The following is an 8969-nucleotide window of genomic DNA, read 5'->3' as shown; positions in this document are numbered from 1 at the left end:
AGGAAGGGCATCGCCAAAAAGAAGACCAGCTTTCCACCCCAAGGTGATGACTGAGACCACCATCCAGCTCCAGAAGTGAATGTTGCAACTGTCACACAATGGTGAGTAAATAAGCATATTAGATATACTGCAAGACATGTATACTTACTTAAAATGATTTACTGTTAAAAATAATCCCAACTCTTTTTCATTTCAAATATTCCCTTTTGTTCATTAATACATGAAATGTTACTTGTTAGACGCTTTTATCCAAAGCGACTTACATACTCAATCCTGTGGGCAATCCCCACAGGAGCAATTTGGGGTGAAGTGTCTCAGGAACACAACGACATGCTGACTGCAGTGGGGTTTTAACCACCTGATCCGAACACCAACGCTCAACCCACTGCACGCCTCCTAATATTGATTGGTTCAGCAGGCGTTGCAGGTCTCAGGAACAGCAGATCCTGAAGCAGGGTATCCCCGCTCCTGACGCTCCCATGGCAGGACCTGAGAAGCTTTTTGTGGCAATGCAGAAAGGGACATCTCTGTTTCCTTGCAGTTTGGCTGAGCCTCACACCTTTGTTCTGCCACCAAACACTGCTAGTGAGGCAAAGCTCCAGAACAGATCCCAACCAGTGGCCATCTCCCAGGTCCCACCACCACCTCCATACTATGCTCTTCCCTTCCTTGCACCGACTCCACCCTTCTCAACCCCATACATCAGGGTTCCCCAATTATATTTACCAAAGGGCCAATTTTTTTCAAGCATGACAAGCTAAGGGCCAAAATGTTATGTATCACTAAAAGTTGTTTTACACTATGTGCAGATGTTACCTCTATTATAATTGTTGTAGTAGTGGCAGTAGTAATTAAACAAACCCTGTGTTGAGAGTAAAGGAAAAATGCATCCTTGAAACAAAATTAGACCGAAATCAAACATTTATTAACAATAATAATAAATACATGCTTTAACAAATACAAATGATTTTGCTGTGGTCTGATGGGGCATAACAATAAAACAAAAATAAAAAACAACAGAGTGAACTCTGATCAAATAGTCAGACAGGTCCACATCCAATTCAGCAAACACTGTAACACACACACACTGGGAAAGACAGGAAGACAGAGAGAGAGTTTCAGTTAGTTACTTTTATAATGTCGTACCAAAATACACCACATTATTAGTTTTAACATTTTTAAATATGTGTACCAAATAATATCAGGCTGTAAATAACAAATAGTATTGTTTTTTTTTAACTTTATTTTTAATATATTATTTTAATGTTGTATTCAATTTAACCAGTTTGTGGGCTGTTGTTAAAAGCCCTGCATTATCCAAGGTTTTTTCTCTATCATATTAATAATTTGTTTTTAATTACGCTGCGTAGCATTTTATTTAGGAAATGAATGTACATATAAAATATAACTATAAAATGGTTATTTTTGTCTTAATAATTATTATACCACAATAGAATTGACAAATTGCAAAAATAAATTGATGTTGTTCACTCACCAATCAGTGAGAGAAGTGAGAGCGGCGGGATGAGGCAACCTGTCTGATGTTGGGCTTGTATTCTGTTGTGGCAATCCTGAGGCATTGTCCAAGATGTGCACTGGAGAGTCTGTTCCTGTCCTGGCTTTTGATAGCATTCATTGAAGAAAATCCTGATTCGCAGATGTATGTTGAGGGGAACATTGTGAGTAGGAACATAGCAATAGCTCTGGTGTTTTTGAAACGAGCTTGGGGAACCACGTTGATCCAAAAGTCACACACTGGTGCATCCTTTTGTTGAGCTTTCAGCAACTCAGAGCTTCCCATCTCTAAGACCTCCATCTGAAGAGCTCCCTCTTCTATGGAAGGCACCAGCCTTTTGGCCTCTCCAGTCCACTGCCCGTCTGCTGACACAGAGAACGGCTGTCTGAGGAAGAGGAGGATGTCACGTGAGATTTTAGGGGAGCTTTCAAATCGCTCATTGAAGTTTTCTGCCAGTTTTGACACAAAATCCTTCATTACTGGATCTTCCGGCATTTCAATCTTCTCGCAGTGCTCACGCAGATGTGGAAAGTGCAGCTTCCTCCCATGAATATCTCTCTCCAAAAGGTGCAGCTTTGACCGAAAAGCTTCAACCGCCTCGCAGTGGCGTCAATTCAGCCAAAGCTAAGGTATGGCAAGGTTACTAGTCACATGACTTAACTACAGTATCAATCAATATACATGCCCAGCAAATAATCATAACAAAAGTGACAAGTCTGCTATGTAGCTTTTCTGTGTGGTTAGGAAAATTTGAACTTTTTCAAATGCAGCCTCACTCACATCCCGCTAGCGCAAGTAACTATGGACACAAACACTTAACTACGCACGTCAATCAATCAATTCAGTCAAATGCGCCGTTACGCATCCGTTTTCAGCACCATGGATAGCAAGCGGCAGGGTTAGACAGCAGTAATAGCCTTTCTGACACAATTTCACTCTTTCTGTTCACTTCATTCACTATGTAATTGCAACAATATCACGTGAACATACCAGGTAAACTGCTGTAAACTGTTAAAGTCCAAATATAAAGAGGAGAGGGAGGGAGGGAGGGAGGGAGAGAGGAGAGGGAGGGAGGGAGAAGAAAAGAGAAAGAGAAATCATATTAATAAGATGTTTGGGTATCTTACTTTGAGATGAACTTTATTAATTATTCCACAAGTGGATAACGGCGGGTCCTCAAAGCAGCAAAGTTATTGACGAGTTCATCTGCGTCCAGGGATTTTACGACAGCAGGCTCAACAGCCATCAACATGAGGTTTGTGAGCCTGTCATCGCTCATGGTGGTCCGCAGGTAAGTCTTGACTCTTTTTAAAACGGAAAAGAATCTTTCGTTGGATGCAGTGGAGACAGGAATTGTTGCTGCGATCTTGAATAGCTTGATGACCTCTGAAAAAGCGACAGACATGGTCTTCAGTCGTGTCAAAGCCAGCATTATGTTTTTCTCCTCCTCCACGTCCTCCTTCATCTCAAGTTCAAGGAAAGCTTTTGCTGTGTGACACTGGGAACTGAGAAGGGTGGTGTCGATCAGTTCATCATAGAGTTGTGCAAACTGTTTCATTTTAACTACATCCATGAAATGGGGAGATGAACAATCAAATGCCTGGATAGCATTAAGTAGCTCATCATTATCTGTAAATCGGCGATCTAACTCAGAGATGAAGCGGTCCAGTGTTTCAAAGTATAGTCTTTTTTCTTGGTCATCTCCTGTTTGTCTCTGGCCACTGGATGATCCGACAATAAACCCTGCCAAGGCTTTGGACACACTCCGTGCTCTTGCTGGTCGCAGAGGGGCAGTGTCGCTGCTTGGGAGGCCGAGCTCTGTGGAAAATGCCTTGGCTCTGCTCAGTGTGTCCTGGTACTCTTTATCTGACCTCATCTTTTCCAGCTGGGCCTTAGTACTCCGTATGAGGTTGGAAGCCATCGTGATTGCAATGTCTTTTGTCTGAAGCTGTTCAGACAGTCCATAAGTGAGATTTAAGATTTTTTCTAGGACATGAAGACGCACAACAAAAGTGACTGTCAGCATATTTGTCCGAAGTCCAGCAGCTTCAGTTGAACCCTCTGCATGAGCGTCAATAGTGGCATCTAACACAGCTAGTATAGCCTCGTAGCGCAGTTTTATCTTCTGTAGAGCCCTATACCAATACAGCCACCGAGTGGGACAGGTGCGCTCCAAGTGCAGTATTTTGTTGTGTCCCAACTTCTTTTGAGCCTCAATGAAAAGCATGTGTCTGGTATTGCTATTTGCAATACAAGTATATAGTGTTTGAACAACACCAAAAAACTCTGCCATCTCTGGTATTTCAGTTATCGAGCTCACAAGCACAAGATTTAGTCTATGTGCATGACAGTGTATATACGCTGCATGCGGCACTTTTTCACGTATTAAAGCCTGCACTCCACGCACATTACCCCGCATAACACTTGCACCATCGTAGCATTGTGCAACACACAGCTGAATATCTAAACTCGATAATTCCTTTATTATTTTCTGGGCCAGGGATTCAGCAGTCAGGTCCTTCATGTGATAGGTTCCAATGGCTCTTTCCTTTATAATCCCGTCATGTACATAACGGATCAAAATGGCCAGCTGCTCCTTCTTAGACAGGTCTTTCGTTTCATCCACTAACACTGAAAAGTACCGTGCTTCTCCTACTTCATTTATGATTATACTTCTGATATTTTCCCCAATAACTCTCACCATATCATTCTGGGCTTCTGGGGAAGAATAGTGCGCATACCTGCGTTCCTGTTTGCTTTTCACGTTCCTGTCATCTGTTGCAATAACGTCCAAAAGTTCAAGGAAATTTCCTTTATTTTCATCCTCATCTCTCTCGTTGTGGCCACGGAGAGGGAGGGCCTGTCTTCCCAGAAATGACGTGATTTTGAACAAGGATTTGACGTGAGCCCGGTTCTCCTGCACCTCATCTGTCCTGTTTGCGTCAATCCGACTTGCGATGGATTCCTTATGTCCGCTGATCACAGCCTTAAAGTTAGACCACGCTAATGCAGCACAATTGTGTCTACTGCTCCCTTGATGATCCAGGAGATTTTTTTTCATGTTCTTCCAACATGTGTATCCAGTGTCTATGAACACACGCAGTCCATGCCTGTCACCTGTTAAAGTTGAGGCTCCTCCAAAATGACGGCATGCAAAGCAATAAACTGCATCTTCTTGCGCAGAATATTCAACCCAGTCATATTCCTGATACACACTGACATTAAAGCGTCTTCCATTTCTAGTTGGGAAGTGGGTCAAACGAGGACGCCTGAGTCCGTCTGTTTTACATCCACTAATATCCTTCTTCTCTGCTCCAGTTGACCCAGAGGCTGCTACTGCTGCTGCACCCGGGCCTTGACCTTCCTTATCGCTGTCCACGTCTGATCCAGCTCTTTCAATCTGAGAAATTGGTGGGGACTCAGACTCGGATTCAATTCGAGAAGTCGGTGTGGACGAGTTCTCAGCCTCCATGCATGTAGTCTCCGTCTCCCTGTTAGCATCTGCATCCCCGGCGCAGGTGCTGGAGTGGCTAACAGCCTCGTTAACAGCTTGAATCCCACCTTCACTACCTGGTCCTTCTCCCTCTGCTGCTGGGGCAACATTGGAGCCATCACCTTCACCTGCCTTTTTTTTGATAAAAAAAGATTCTAAAGTTCTTTGCTTTCTTTTCATTTTAGTTAATTAGCTTAGCCGAAAAAAGAAAAAAAACCGCGATAACATGACCCGCTCTGACCTCCGGCGGCTTCTCGTCAGGAGATACCACATTTCAAGATAGGGAGGGGGGATACGTTACGATAAGTATTGGGAAAGATAATATCTAGACTAGAGAAATCGATTGTGTTGTTCTGATTTTCATTTGTATTTAATTTATATGTATTAAATAATAGAATAATCAATACAAATTGACACAGAGTAATTCCATAAATTTATTTTTTTAAAACGAACATTTACATTTTCCCCTGGAGCCAAGGTGTGGCAGCTGCCATACCTTGCCATACCCAATTGACGCCTCTGCCGCCTCGTACATCTCAGCAACAGTGTGGTTCTTGCCTTGCAGCTGCAGGTTAAGGTGATTTAGATGAGACATGAGGTCACACAAAAAATTAACATCTGCTATCACCTTGGTGTCAGTTAAAAAGCTCAAAAACTCATGGGCTTTTTGGCTCTGCAGGCTTGATAAGAACAACACCAGTTCATCACGCAGGTCGCACACCCTCTCCAACACACGGCCCTTGCTCAGCCAGCGAACATCGTTGTGTAGTAAGAAATCCTTGTGTTCAGATGACATTTCCTCTAGCAACGATCTAAAAAGGCGATGCTGCAGACTAGAGCTCTTACGCACAAAGTTAACCAGTCTCGTCACAGTATCCATCGTTTCTTTCATTTTTCCACACAGTTTTGCGCACAACACTGATTTGTGAATGATGCAGTGAAATGTCAGAAGCGCCGGGTTAACGGCGGAAAGCCTGCTTACCAAGCCTTTGTGCTTTCCAACCATCGACGGAGCCCCGTCGGTTACAACAGAGACGATTTGACTCGCATTCAAACCATTCTTTTCGAAGAACTGTGTCAGCTCGTGGAAGATTATTTCCCCGGTCGTGCTCCCGGGCAGAGTAAGCAAACACAGCAGCTCTTCCCGGAATATCTTCCCATCAAAAAATCGTACGAACACAGACAGCTGTTCCATGTCGGTTCGGTCACAGGACGAGTCTATGGCTAAGGATATAGCCTCTGTTTTCTTCAAATCCGTGAGTAGACTGGAAAAACACTCCTCCGCTAAAACCTCTACTCTCCTGGTTGCCGTGTTAGCCGACCGCGGCACCTGCTTTAATAGCTCTACAACCTTTTTTTGTTGTTTTTCATCAGGATTTAAAACTTCATGAGCCATGTCTATCGCACACCGTTTAATTAACTCAGCATCAGCAAACGGCTTCTTGGCTCTAGCGAGCGTCCAAGAGACGTGCAATGAGGCAGCTGATGCGCTCTCTTGTGCCGATGTTGTTTTCGACATTGTGGAAACAGAGTGCTTGTATGATGCAAGCAAACCTGCTATCTTTTGTGTGCGCTGGTCAGATTTCTCTGGATAGTTAGCATTAAAACTGACAGCATGAACAGAGGTGAAGTGCCGCTTCAGGTTGTCTGATTTGATTACAGCTACATTCTGCATGCAAATCAAACAAGTCGATTTAGCATTGACGTGGTCCGGTAAAAAAAAACAATACTTCTCAGTCCAGTCAGTTTTGAACTGACGGTTCTCCTGGTCTACCTTCCTCTTCTTAGCGAATTCCATCCTGGGTTTGAGTTATCCACGGCCCGTTAGTGTCATGTTGGTCAATCTCTGGGCTGGGATGACAGGCGGCTAGCTGGCGAGCTATGGTTTATATGTGTTTGCCGCTATTCCAGGTGGTGATGAGTAAGTCAAGCGCGCGAAGCACGTCTTGCATATGCACGCGATAAGGTCATGGGTCAGGTTTACGAGTGTCGACGGAGGTCAAAATAAACCGAAACCGCAGACATTTTATTTTATGTTTTTATGTTATAACAAGTGAATGCCAGTAGATCAGCGCGGGCCATGCATTTGCCTTGGCCGCTAATTGGGGTTGGCTGCCATACATGGTACCATCTGTGCAGCTTCCTCAAGTGCCTGGAAGCTCTCAGATGATGCTTCTCAACATGCCATTGCCATCAGCTACTCAGGAGCTAACATCCGGTCAGAGTAACGTGCCGCACACCACACAGCAGTACAGGAAAAGAAAAGAGGAGAGGGAGCAATCTAGATCAGGCAAAAGAAAATATGTCAAAAAGACAGACGCCATCATTTGCAAAAAGTGCAACAAAAGCAGGAAGCCACCAGCCCACTTTGGCAATTAGTACTGTAAAGAATCAGAGACCCAGTCCAATGAGAACTGGAGGGCTGTGCTGGAGCAAAGAGGGTATGGGAAAAAAGAGAGGGCATGCACCTTAAATCACCAAATGTTGTGAGCCGGTGCAACTTGTTCACTTTGTTATATTTTGCATTGTTTTTATTGTATAGTTTTATTTTACACTTTACTATACATATTGTAAGAATTGTTGTTGTTGTTATTATTACTGTTGTTTTAAATATATAAATACATATACAACAAGTATGGATGTTTCTGTTTTGAATATTTCATCATCATATTTCACTTTCATTATTGTTATATTTACCTAATACTTTGTTCTGAAGTTTTAATACATTTATTAAAAGTTGTAATTATAATAATAAATGCACAACATAACAATAATCCTCATACATATTTCTCATATTACTTATATTCTAAGTACTATTCTATATTAAGTACATCTATAGAAGTACTGTACAATGATGTACTTCCGTGCATGCTCCTTAAAGAGCCTGTGACACGAGTTTCCCCCATCATCCAAACCCATCAATTTGAGTAAATATTGTCCCCTTGAAAACCGTTACTGAACTGATTTTGGATATTTGTACTTTGATAACCATTAATCTGCCCTTCAATGTTGACAATTTTCTAGATCTTCTCAGGGATTCTTCAAGTCCCGCCAAATTATGTGTGACGTCATTGCGGGCACAGCGCTCCAGCTGCACCGTTCAGGATCCCAGCATCTGCATGTAAACGCACGATGGGGCACACAGCAGCAAGCTCAGACAGCGATGACAGTTTAATTTTGAACGTGTCTGAGAGCTCATATGAGGCTGAAGGATCGGTTTATGTTGTATCTGTTAGAAGTTTAGGAATTAGGTGCGTCAATATGGGCGATCATACGGTCATGTAGCCAGTGGTGGACTGGGACTAAAAATCAGCCCGGGACTCTCGACCGGCCCACTTCGGTACCACTAGTAAATTGTCAACGGGGGGAGTGGGGGATGTGCTAGTGATTTATCCGACCGGCCCACTTCGGTACCGGCCCATCGGGATTCATCCCGATGGCCAGTCCGCCACTGCACCCAGCCCAGCCCACGTAAACTGTCAACGGGGGGAGCCTCGCTGCGGGGAAACGGTGGACCTAGTGTCCCGATCGGAGTGGGAATAATAATAATAATAATAATAATAATCCGTGCATTTTATCCATTAATTTCCCCAACATTGTGGTAAAAAAACCACACGTTTAATCCATGTTGGTGTACTACTACAACCAGTGGTGTAGTGGGGATGTTTTTACTGGGTGGACGGGGTGGTGGGTGGACGGGAGACACTATGGACGCGCTCGTGAACTGTCAACGGGGGGGGGGGGGGGGGGGGGGCTTGGGGACCTCTGTGTCGCCTGTCAGCGCAACTTACATGATGCCGTTTAGACAATATAATAATAAAGGGCGGTGCCGGCTGTCAGCGAACCGATCCGGCCTTTCTGCGCGACTATCACTCAAATGAGGGACATAGTCTCAATGTGTGGGACGCGGGACAAATAATAAAAATGCTGTGTGTGCAGTCCCGCACAGTGCGGGACACC

Source organism: Notothenia rossii (genome assembly GCF_949606895.1).
Source record: "Notothenia rossii genome assembly, chromosome: 6".
NCBI classification, from domain to species: Eukaryota; Metazoa; Chordata; class Actinopteri; order Perciformes; family Nototheniidae; genus Notothenia; species Notothenia rossii.
The sequence above is the reverse complement of the archived record's forward strand: the minus strand, read 5'-3'. Positions refer to the sequence as shown.